The sequence below is a fragment of the Dendropsophus ebraccatus genome, chromosome 11 (assembly GCF_027789765.1).
Source record: "Dendropsophus ebraccatus isolate aDenEbr1 chromosome 11, aDenEbr1.pat, whole genome shotgun sequence".
Classification (NCBI taxonomy): Eukaryota; Metazoa; Chordata; class Amphibia; order Anura; family Hylidae; genus Dendropsophus; species Dendropsophus ebraccatus.
The window spans coordinates 71,402,864-71,415,932 of record NC_091464.1 but is presented as its reverse complement, the minus strand read 5'-3'; the positions used below and the strand labels follow the sequence as shown (position 1 = coordinate 71,415,932).

Sequence of the window (13,069 nt, the reverse complement as noted above, 5' to 3'; positions counted from 1 at the left end):
AAAATAATAATAATAATTTTTCTATACATAGTTTATTAACAGGATAATGATGCTCCTTGTGGAGACTGCCTCCAGAAAGAAAACTGACTCTCTAGCCATTGTCCAAACCATGAAGAAGCCTTGAAACATCAATAGGGATAGTCAGTCAGATTCTTCTCTAACAGAAAAAGAACCACTCTGAGATTCTAGCTGACAACCCCTACTCATCTTCAAGGCCTTGTTATAGTTTGGACCCTGACTTTTAGGGAAGTTAGGCGGCTCTAGAGAGTAAGCTTTCTTCCTTCTGGATTGACTGGGAGAACACGCCGCCTCCCAATACAAGGCCCAGTTCTCAATGATAAAGCTGACTATGAACATTAGACATCTGCTAGAAAATCTCTATTTTGGTGGAATCTGCTAACCATCTAATGTGTGTTGTAACCCAGAGCAGCCAGGTGGTGTTAGCTAGGGCCAGTGGTGTGCCTCTTCAGTTCTTGTCACAGGGCCTGAGTGGTATGTGTCCTCCCTTCTAGACACGCCCGTTAAAGAAAAGTGAAGTCCAGGTGTAGTCCAGTATAGATTTAAAGGCACAGTACACAGTAAATCACAGTTTCTTCAATAAAGTGCAAAAAATACTGACTGACTGAGATCCCCTGTAATACGCTGGGTACTTGAAATACTTTAGACTTTTATTAATGCCACACCCAAGTATACTGAATAAGTTACTTATAGGGAGAAAACTTACTTTTAGGTGAAAACTTGACTTGGCAGACAGTGGGTTACTTGCAAAGAGGGGAACCTATCCAGATCCTTTGAGCTCTCAGCTGTAGGGGCTCTAACCACCTTGTGTCAGTGGTAATAAACAGTACCCGTACCCCGCCTATTGCTGGTTGAGGGCACTGAGTGACACCTAATCAAGGAAAATAGGACCTACCCTATGAGTAAAGTTAGTCGTTGGGTTGTGATCCCTAAGGAAACCTAGTACATTTGCAGCTGAGTTCTCAGTTTTATTTGCACTTGCAGTCTGTTTGGCTCCTGTCTAAGTTATCAGGATGCTTTTGCACTTTTACAAAAAGTATACTCCCTATCTCACTCACTAAAAACTCTCTACACTCCTCTCCAACCACTCACTACTCTGATCACATGGCCTGCTTCCCCACTATATAAGGCCTCAGGAAACTGACAGGTAATTGGAGGGAAAGGACTCCAGGAGACTGTCTGTCTAACCTCTGCTAGGTTAGAGGAATAGAGGAAAAACACCTGTAAGGTACCCAGATCAGGGATTGGTTCTCAGCTTACAGCTAGTAGCACATGTACAGTTAACCCCTGAGAACCCTTTTTTCAGCTGTGCAATACCGTACACAAAGACATCTAGGGGTGGCAGTGCATATAGACACCTTCAGCCCAGAGCATACATACTTATTAATACCAATCTATACACATGCTAGACAGCAGTCGAACATCCGCTCTGGGACACTGTATGTGTATGAAGTGTGCTAAATCTCACCTTATGGTAAAAGCAGGTGTCCTGGAAGTGGGATCAGGCTTGTTAAATTTCAACTCTCTGATGCTTTGGTATTCAAAGAGATAAGCATGCCGAACTAAACATGCATTTGTATCAGGGGAGGTAACTGTTGACCAACCGTGCATATGGCCAAATTAAGACCAGGATGAGCCATTAGGCCATGTAAAAGCCATTTTATCCTCCACATTGAAGGGGGAAGTAATGAGGCCAATCTCCCCCCACACCACCATATCAAAAGGCATTCTGAAATACTGCATTGCTAGTAGAGAGGGAATAAGGCCAGTATATTGTATGCTCCATCTGAAGACTATCTTCTTTCTGTGTAACAAGAAAAGAACTATCTTGCTACATATTCAGACCACAGCAAACACCGCACGGCTACATCTCCTGTGTTACATCCATTGTACGGAAGTGATTACATCGAAATGAAATTAATTATTGCTCAGCTTTCATGACAAGTGGTTAGAACGTCCTCTAGTATTTCATATTAGGCTGGTTAATTTTATTACAGCCGTGTAACTTCCAAAACGATTGCCTCCAGCTCAGAGTGACATGACAGCGCGCACTCCCAGCGTTTAATAATGCAGCACCAGGACGGCGGACATATGTATGGAAATGCATTTATAAAATGAGGTTGTGAAGACTACACAGAAAATAAGGTAATGCGGTAGCTCTAATGCAGATTGCTTTCTGGTACAAAAAATAATAATAATATTGCAGAAAGTAAAATGAGATTGAAGGAGGGGGCGGTTTGTGTGACCCCAGAAGATGAAATGCATCTAACTCATTGTTTATTGAAGAGGCAACATCTGAGCGGCAATGGCTTCATAAAGTACATTGATCTGCCCTGTTACTAATCTCTCTTCCTAGGTTGGAATTTCAGCAATGTTAAGAGCTCTTGCACACAGACGTAAAAATTTGCTCAGTTCTGTACGGTGGCCCATAGTGGACATATTGTACTTAGCGTTGATGTTATAATATTCAGTTTTGTAACATTACGATACAATGGATGTATGAAGAAAATACCACTTCTGATATCAATAGAGGGCAACATTGAATGGAAAAAAAATAAAACCAAAAAGTGACACCACAACTAAGACTCCACCGAGGATGATGGGAGGCTAAATTTATATTTGGTAAAACTTATCTTTAGTACAGTATATTGTTTTTATATTTCTTATCAATTGATATGTTAAAGGGGTAGTCCGGCGCCTGACATTTTTTTTTTTCGAAGAGCTGGGATGGAGGTGGCTAAACTTAACTACATGCACCTACCTACCCGGCTCAAGCGCTGGGGTCTGCTGTCAGCCCCTCCAGTTCCCGGTTCCCCGGCCGCCTCTTAGTCTAAGCAGGGACCAGGTCATGACGAGGGGCTGACATGTGGGGAACCAGAGAGGCCAACAGCAGACCCCAGCACTGGGGTCAGGGAGCTAGGTGCATGTAGTTAGGTTCAGCCAGACCTCCCCTTTAACTAGAGATAAGTGAACCCGAGCTAGCGGCATTTGATTACCAGTGGCTGAAGAAGATGGATAGAGCACTGGGGAATCCGTGAAAACATGGATACAGCACATGGCCATGTGCACACTGCAGAAGAGACCGACCGTTCCGTGACCCGGTCGGTCTCTGAAAAGATCATCCTGCAGTACTGGCCGGATGATCTTTCGGGCCACAGAGCTCAGATACGGGGGCATCCATGCGCCTGCATTAGAACTCCCACAGCACACTATAGAGCAAGCGGCCGCAGCCACTCGCTCCACAATGTGCAATGACATGGTTTTCTACGGCCGCTATTCATTGAATAGCGGATGCAGGAAACTGAGATGTCAGTTGTTCGCGGTGTCGCTAGGGATCCCGGTCGGAGCGTATACTATGTGGGGGGTGTGTGTGTGTGAAGAGGGCGGGGAGTCCGCGCGATTCACCATCCGTTCCACCAAAAGATACGCCGAAAACCTACTCCCCCTTTTAGGTGGCGTAGGTTTTCGCCTGTGCGCACCGGAGCGCACGGGATTTATGTAGAGGCAGTCCGCCTCTACATAAATCCCCGTAACGCCGGAGATGCGGGGACATTTATAAGTCCGGCGTAAAAAACTTCGGACTTAATAAATGTTCCCCTTTGTATTAAACTAGAAATAAACTGAACTTTGCCTATTCTCCAAGCCCTCCTATAACTTGACCGTGTATTGCAGTCTATTGGTATATCACTGAAATAATACAGACATCAGGATTCTTCATACCATTGTGAAGCAAATATTTACCATACATGAAAACTTTACACAATTTTTCTATAGAAAGAGAATAACATCTATGTCTGCAGGGGCCGATGGATGTCACTTCTGGGTAAAAGCTTTTCCAGACACCTTGATAAGATGGAACATAAAAGAACATTTTGTATGATTGATTTTTTTTCTCTATTTTTCCCCATTTTCCTGTCTTGCGATTTCCATTGAATAGATAAATTTACAGGCTGGGTTCACACACAGTATATTTCAGGCAGTATTTGGTCCTCATGTTAGGTCCTTATGGCAACTAAAACCAGGAGTGGATTGAAAGCACAGAAAGGATCTGTTCACACAATGTTGAAATTGAGTGGATGGCCGCCATTTAATGGCAATTATTTGCTGTTATCTTAAAACAACGGCCGTTGTATTGAAATAATGGCAGTTCTTCAGTGCTTTCAATCCACTCCTGGTTTTGGTTGCTATGAGGACCTGACATGAGGACCAAATACTGCCTGAAATATACTGTGTGTGAACCCAGCCTTGATATGAATAATGTAACATCAATCAGCCAGAACCACCCAAATCTACTAGTCCTCTAAAAGGCCTTCATATTGGATCTCATGGGAGTACTTAAAGGGGTTGTCTAGGCAAATTGAATTGAAATTACTTATGAAAATCTGTGTTCCAAATGGATGGGCTGCAGCAGACACCATTGTAGCTCTTGTTAGGACAGACAACTTATTGCTTAAACTTTTTAACAGTGTCCCCTGATGTTTTGCTTCTACATGGTGATATCAGAGGCATCAGGGTGGTGGAGAGGAGATGCTAAACATTGCAACCTTTTGGTTATGTTCACACAACATTTTTTAAGATAAAATTTGTCCGTAAATAATGATCATGATATTTATCAAAATATGGCTGTATTACCGCCTCAAAAATGTAAGAACATACCCTTAGGCTGGGTTGACACACAGTATATTTCAGTCAGTATTGTGGTCCTCATAGCAACCAAAACCAGGAGTGGATTGAAAACACAGAAAGGATCTGTTCACATAATGTTGTAAGTAAGTGGATGGCCGCCATTTAATGGCAAATATTTGCTGTTATCTTAAAACAACGGCTGTTGTGTTGAAATAATGGATGTTATTTACCGTTATATGGCGGCCATCCACTCAATTTCACCATTGTGTGAGCAGAGCCTTTCTGTGCTTACAATCCACTCCTGCTTTTGGTTGCTATGAGGACCTGACATGAAGACCAAATACTGCCTGAAATATACTGTGTGTGAACCCAGCCTTAAAGTGTCACTGTCGTTATAACTTTCAACATCTAAATCAGCAGTAGATGTGATAGAAAGCAAGTTTGCAATATACATTCATTATTTTTTATTTTTTTAGTTATCATAGAAAACACAGCACTTCCTGTTCTTATTTCTGTGTTCTTATTCTTTTTTTTTTTCCTGGACTTCCTGTCAGAAAACAGGAAGTCCAGAGTTTAACAGGTCATCTGTGCTCACAAAGAGAAAACAGTCATGTGATTGATGGACACATTGAGCTGTGACTCTCTGTACTGGCCGGGACTTCATATGTTTAGTCTTTTTTTTTTTGCCAATCAGCACAAGACTAAAAGCTTCAGGGGACTGGACTTGAATTTATAGTTTTTTAAGTATAGCTGTAATATAGCAGCCTTCAGGAGATGGGACCTGGATTCCTGGTAAGTATAGCCTTTATATAGCAGCCTTCAGGAGGTGGGACCTAGTTTATGGTATGTATAGCTGTTATATAGCAGCCTTCAGGAGACTGGACCTGGATTTATGGAAAGTATAGCTGTTATATACCTGCCTTCAGGAGACTGAACCTGGATACAGTAAGTATAGCTGTTATATAGCAGCCTTCAGGAGACTGGACCTGGATTTATGGAAAGTATAGCTGTTATATACCTGCCTTCAGGAGACTGAACCTGGATACAGTAAGTATAGCTGTAATATAGCAGCCTTCAGGAGATGGGACCTGGATTCCTGGTACGTATAGCCTTTATATAGCAGCCTTCAGGAGGCGGGACCTGGATTTCTGGTATGTATAGCTGTTATATAGCAGCCTTCAGGAGACTGGACCTGGATTTATGGTAAGTATAGCTGTTATATACCTGCCTTCAAGAGACTGAACCTGGATACAGTAAGTATAGCTGTTATATACAGTAGAAGCCTTCGGGAAAGTGGACTTGGATTTCTGGTAAGTATAGCTGCTATAAAGCTTCCTTTAGGGACCTGGATTTCTGGTAAGTATAGCTTTGTTTTACAGCATGGCAACAAGTAAACATAATGAATGTAAATTGCAGACTTGCTTTATACCACATCTACTGTTGATTTAGACTTTGAAAGTAAGCAACACTTTACAGTGAACGTATCGCCAAGATTTATTTATTTATTTTTTTTACAGATCACTAAATACTGAAACTTACTCTTTATTGCTAATCTTTTCATTTTTTCTGAATGTGATATTTTAAAACTTTTGAACATTATTATGGGGGCAGCCATCTTGATATAACTTACAGCAAGCCAGACACAGGTACAATAGGCCCAGGCCCTATTCGTAATAGTACCCTAAGATTGCTTATGGTACACTCTTAAACAAGCGCCATTTAAGAAGAATTATTGGATAACTATTAAATTTAAACAAATGATATACACTTACTTATTTACTCTCCATTCCTGACAATGTACCTCATCTTTAAAATGTAATAGTAGTTATTTAATATTGGTCAGTGCTACTATACCAATACATACCATCCCGCTGAATGGAGAGTACATTATAAATACATAAAATGCAAAAGCTGAACCATACCCAGGAGGCTACAGGATGTATAGTCACTAGTGTCCTACACTGCAGAAGATGCTCATAAGACCCCACAGTCTATATTCATTACTAGGAGTACCATCATGCATTAGGTAAATCATTACTGTCAGGTTTAGTAGAACGTGTATCAACATTGTATCACATCAGTTAAATATTTAAGTATATGAGGCTTACTAAGCAGGGAACGAGAACCCTTCATTTAAGCCATTAGGGCTCCAGGAGTTAAGCCTATATAACCAATCTGCTTCTTCTCATAGAAGCTTTTCATCTAAATGACCATTTCTTCATTCTAATCTAAGTTGTCAGATGCGGCAGGATTTAAAGGTATTGATTATTACCTAATGCACATGCTGCATATGTCTATATATGATTAGCTACGAGTGTGTTATTACATGTGTTTACGGAGCTTATATATTTGGAGACGTGTCTCGTTAGTTCCTGAAACCTCTTTCCAGAATACATGTACATTTTTGGGGAATTTTGTTGTATATAATTATAATTTGAGATGAGCGAAGCGAATGTAACGAATTCCATTTCGCAGCGAATCAGGAGTTTAATTTGCCTCATTGTGAATCACGAATTCGCCAGATTTGCTTCGCAAATTCACTAAATATGGCGGCCGCAATAGCGAACACACGTTAGCTTACACTTACACAGTTGCCAATATTACACAGTTGCGTACATCACGAGATAAACGTTTGCATGTTCGTAAATTATTGTTATTGTCATTCTGATCATTGAACAAATTGTATTGGCGAAAATGGACAATTAGCGGCATGTTTACTCGCCACTATTTTTAATTAAATTCGTTTGTATGCAATTTGCAAATATTTGCGAATTTGTGTGAATATTCGCCAACTTCGCGAAACAAATTTCCGAGTAATTCGCTCATCTCGTATTCCAAGGCAATGTTCCCACTTTGTAAGAAGATCAGCCTGGCCGGTACTGCAGTGTGCACTGACAGGTTTTCTGCGGACGTTATTCAGTGAATATCGGCTGCAGAAAATTGACATGTCAGTTTTTTTGTGGCAATGCTAGCGATCCCAGCCAGAGTGTATACTTTGTGTATACACTCCAGCCAGGATTCCCTCAGTCTGCAGCACAATGTAATTTCTGATCGTCCGGGCAGCCCATAGGATATAGCAGCGTCTGCTGCCGACGCTCCTATTCAACGGAGCGACGGCAGCAGATCGCTGCTATATCAGTCGCTTGTTTTTCAACATGTTGAAAAACAAGCGACTGCAACGATCAGCCGACATAAACGATGTCGGCTGATCGTTGCACTCTATTTCACGGGACGATTATCGTCCGTAGCGGCCGATATCGGCCGAATACGAACGATAATCGTTCCGTGGAATAGGGCCTTAAGTGTAGAGATGTGCATGGTAGCATGCTTAACTTCCCTGCTGTCAGTCATCTACAGTACATCCAGAAGCCCCATAGACTTATATTGGAGCTGTTTGGACAGAGACAGTTGCGAGCCGGGGAGTGAAATGCACTACCATGTGGTTCTCTCTGCTTGTTCTCCTGTCCAGTGGGAATCCTAACGTTGAGACTCTGACCAATCAAAACTCTTGACATGTCTCTGTGACATAACCAAACAAAGTCCAACAGAACCAAGGAGGAGACTCAAATGAGGCCTACCTGTATGGATTCACACTGGGTAACCCACAATCCTAAATGCAGGCTTAGGAACTTGAAGAAGAAGACAGCCAAACAGCATCCGTATTGAGGTTAAATCCAAGCTTACCATTACATCATTAGGTACAGGAAAATGCAACGTTTCGACCCCATGGGTCTAGTTTGCTTGATCCTTGGGGTCAAAACATTGCATTTTCTTGTACCTGTTGATGTAATGGAAAGCTTGGATTTAACCCCACTACGGATGCTGTTGGACTCTCTTTTTATAGTCCTAATTACTAAAAATAAAATAAAAAATAAAACAATATTCTTATGATTGTTAATATAATAATCAAGTTAGGCTTCAGGGAAATGAATGGAGGTGGTTTAATCCTAGAAAACCCACTACCATTATTAAAAGTGTGTCTTAAGAATACATATGAACCTTTTCTAATTTTTTAGACTTTCAAATCCTAATTAAAATTTTTCTTATACTTATCCAGTGCAGATTTTTTAAACAAGGCCAATTTCTTGACAACATGTCAAAAGTTACTGATTGCACCATGTTTCACTCCTGAGACCCACTGCTACACTCCCGGGAGTGCATGCGGATGTACGCTTTACTTCCCAGCTGTCAATCAAAACCTACTCGAATGCTCCATGAAAACCCTTAGAGGGAATGAGTCAGATGTACCTGCTGGTCTGGGAGTGGAAGTGTCCTGCTACACACTTTCCTCATCTGTATCTCGGGATCGCAGTAGGTCTCAGGAGTGAGACCTAATACAATCAGTAACTTTTGACATGTCTAAGGATATCATGTCCTGGGTATGTTGCTTGATGAATAAAATCCACTGATTTAAAAGCTACTAAATGTTGTCAGATTACTTCACGCTTATGTTTGAGGATATGTCAAAATTTACTGGAAATGGTAGTAACACTTTAATGGTGAGGTTTAAGTAAGGGTGAGACAATTTTTTTCAAATTCAAGGATTTTTCTTAAATAAGAACAAAACAGCCCATGACAGTATAAAATAAGCAGATATTATAAGCAAGGTGCTTATGTTAACTCTCAATGGGCAAAAATTACCAAACAAAAAACAAGCAAACCATATAACCCACTTGGGCCAATGAGGAACAGACACGAGATGCTGAGCTTTAACATAGTGGAAGATTTAATTGGAGACAGGAATACACAATAACATAATAACACAAGAACAAGGTTGAGAGAGTAGGAGGTTAAGAGACTCAAATAGTGGAGGCAATTTTGTGGAGGCAGACATGTCCACCATTCGGCTGGGCTCACACTACGTATATTTTAGTCAGTATTGTGGTCCTCATATTGCAACCAAAACCAGGAGTGGATTAAAAACACAGAAAGGATCTGTTCACACAATGTTGAAATTGAGTGGATGGCCGCCATATAACAGTAAATAACGGCCATTATTTCAATATAACGGCCGTTGTTTTAAAATAACAGCAAATATTTGCAATTAAATGGCGGCCATCCACTCAATTTCAACATTGTGTGAACAGAGCCTTTCTGTGTTTTTAATCCACTCCTGGTTTTGGTTGCAATATGAGGACCACAATACTGACTGCAATATACGTAGTGTGAACCCAGCCTTAGGCTCAGTATCAAAACATTGCTAGTTTGTGTTTTTTTTTATCATTACCTGATCCTGATCTTACCTTTATTTAGTATTGTAATACTAGTATTGTAGTATTTAGAGTTGCATCCCCAACTACCATATCTGAATCTGACTTGTATAGTTTGTATGGTGGGTTATATTTCTATGTAGTTGGTAATTTTAAAGTGAGTGAAAAGGAAGAGAAGTAAGTAGAGAAGATGTGCCAACTATATTTATCATTGTATTCACATTTATATCGCCTCCAATGCCCACATTTTGCTGGCATGGCATAAGACCACCTGTTGGTGTTTGTGTTTGGAGTCAATTGTTTGTTAACAGCAGATGTGTTTTCCATGTTGATTGTCTCCTCTATTTTCTTACTCTTCACTTAGTATCTGCTCTTTGTTCACTTCTGGCAAAACCTCTATTCCTAAATTGCATTTTATGTTATTCTGGTATTAACTTAAATCTTTCCAAATAGAAACGTATTCTGCATCGAAATCCTTATGGTCTTCAGTATTTACAGTGCTTATGCTCTTTCAGCTCTCTTTTTGGTATCGCTATTGTTTTTAAAAAAAATTTCCTTAAACTCAAGAATTCAGGGTGTGTATAAAAGTATTTTTCTATAATTTTCTTTAATCTCTTTTTATAGTCAAAAAGATGATTTTTCTTTATTAAATGTAAAGAATATGCAATCTTGTAATCAGCACTGTAATTGATTTATATGTATATCAAAAAATGTTTGCATAATTTGTACTGTTTAAAAACTTTAAAGTGTACCTATCATTTTAATATACTTTTAACATGTCATAGCGACATCAAGGGAAAACCAATGTATACAGGATACATAATATACAACACAAAATAAAAAAGCATATGCACAAAAGGTAGAACATCAAAAATACCACTTTATTAGTAATAAGTTTACAGAGAATAAACATAAAGTGGTAATTTTTGATGTGCTACCTTTTGCGCATATGCGTTTTTCTTTTGTTTGGGATATTATGTCATAGAGACATGTCAAAAGTTTTTCTGGGTCTGAGTGCTCAGACTCGCACCAATTGTGAGAACGAGACGAGAGAAGTCCTCCCCCGACTCTGTGCCATGTGATGAGTCAAGTTCCTAATGTAAGTTTATAGAGTCCAACTCTTTCACTGACACAGAGCAAGGAGCGAACTGTGCTGCTGCATGGTCCTCTCCCTGCTCGTTCGTCCAATTGGTACGGGTCTGAACACTCAGACCCAGACTGATCAAAATTTTGACACGTCTCTGTGACATGTCAATAGTTTTTTCGAACGACAGGTACACTGTAATAAAAGTTATTAAAGTCTAGAGATCCAAGAGAGTGTCAAGACTGTGTCCTCAAAATTTGGTCTTAAAGAAACAATGTAGACATTTTGTGAGAAATTTCAGAGATTGAAAGTTTTTATCAACTGCAAATAGACATTTATATGTCAACTTGATGAAGAGTGACATTAATGGGGTATTCAGGTATAAGAAAAATGTTCATAAATAAATCTATCACCCCAAGATATAACTTACTAATATAGTGTTATCACTATTTATACTGGCTTCAATGTGTTTTTGCTTGATTTGCCCCTGACAGGAAGTTGTGCAGTTCTTTTATTTACAATGTGGTATTGTCTCCAGCTCCACGGCTCCTCCCTGTGTCCCAAGACAATGTATGCTGTTCCAGGAGGTATATCTAGTTCTCATCTCTGAGCTTAATCACCACCCCCTGTGAGATGTCATCACCTTTGACCAACCACTCCAGTCTACATCACCACCTGTGACCAGCCCATGCAGCCTACATAATTTTTTATTGGAACACTTTACAACAAATTTAGCATATTCTATAATCCTAGGGCAAAAACACCCGTAAAAATGTAAGAAGGTGCACCTTTTCTGTGGTGTACGCCAGGGGCGCCTTTTTTCGATAACTGAGCTATAACCTCTTGACGACCCATGACGTAAGCATGGTGTTGTAAGGGGGGTTCAAAGAGAGGTCGTTCTATGATCACGCTCTGAATTGTGTTGCTCCCAGCTATTAGCTGGTGTGGGATATTCGCCTCGCCTGGCTAATTAGCCATTTAAACGGGGACTCAGCTCGGCAATTGTTTACTATGGGCTCCAGCAGCCTATAGTAGTCAAGTGCAGAAATCATTAATCAATGCAGTACATGTGTACTGCATTGCTCTATATAAACAATCAATGTATTGTATATAGAAGTCCTCTAGGGGACTACATATTACTGTAAAAATATATATATTAAATATCCCATTCCACAATAAAAGATTAAATCACCCCCCTTTTCCCATTTTATACATACAAATAGATAAATAAATACATAAATAAACATATTTACTATCAAATTGCTGATTTGTGGTCACATCAAATCTGCAAAAATGTTAATAAAAAGTTATCAAAAAGTCGCATATACACAAGCAAGATACCAATAAAAAGTAGAGATATAGCCCCATAGACCAAAGAATAAAAGCATTATAAGGATGGTAATAGAGTACTTTTTTTAAAAAAAAGGTTTAAATTTTTTTAATTCATTTAGCAGAGAACAGAGAAGGCACTCACCGATTGTAGCAAAAGATACATTTTTTTTAATCCATCATCAGGCAACACATATGGGTAGTGGATGAGCAATAGGCAACAGCTGTTTCACACGTCACAGTGTGCTTCGTCACAGCCCTGTGACGAAGCACGATGTGGCGTGTGAAACAGCTGTTGCCTATTGCTCATCCGCTACCCATGTGTTGTCTGATGATGGAATAAAAAGAAATGTATATTTTGCTACAATCGGTGAATGCCTCCGCTGTTCTCTGCTGAATGAATTTGCTGATGACATTGTCTCTATTTGTGGGGGAGCACCTCTGGTGGCAAAGGGTCAAAGAGACGGTGCAGGGTAAACCTTTATATGGTCGCGTTCAGACCAAGGGGAGTGCCGAGGTAAACCTCTCTGTGGAAGTAAAATTTTTAAAAGCAGTCAAATAAAATCAAAGTAATATAAGTTGCCTATTGTTATGATCATACTGACTTGAGAAACATGGATAACATGTTAGTTTTACCACAGTAAGCCTCATAGAAAAGTGGAGCAAACTTCAACTTGATACAAGATATTCCATTGAAAATGTTCAGTTAACGCTTGCTACATATACACTCAGTTATTTAACTAATTTGATATAATACAGATACACATTCTATTAAACCTGCCAGCATTGATTTACGTTATGC

At 39.8% G+C, this 13,069-nt stretch overlaps 1 long non-coding RNA gene across 2 annotated transcripts in view; it reads right to left on the bottom strand.

Annotated features, from left to right (window-relative positions):
* Positions 1–13,069, bottom strand: part of LOC138767656 (uncharacterized) — a 271,823-nt gene that overhangs the window by 43,542 nt on the left and 215,212 nt on the right. The window lies entirely within an intron of this gene.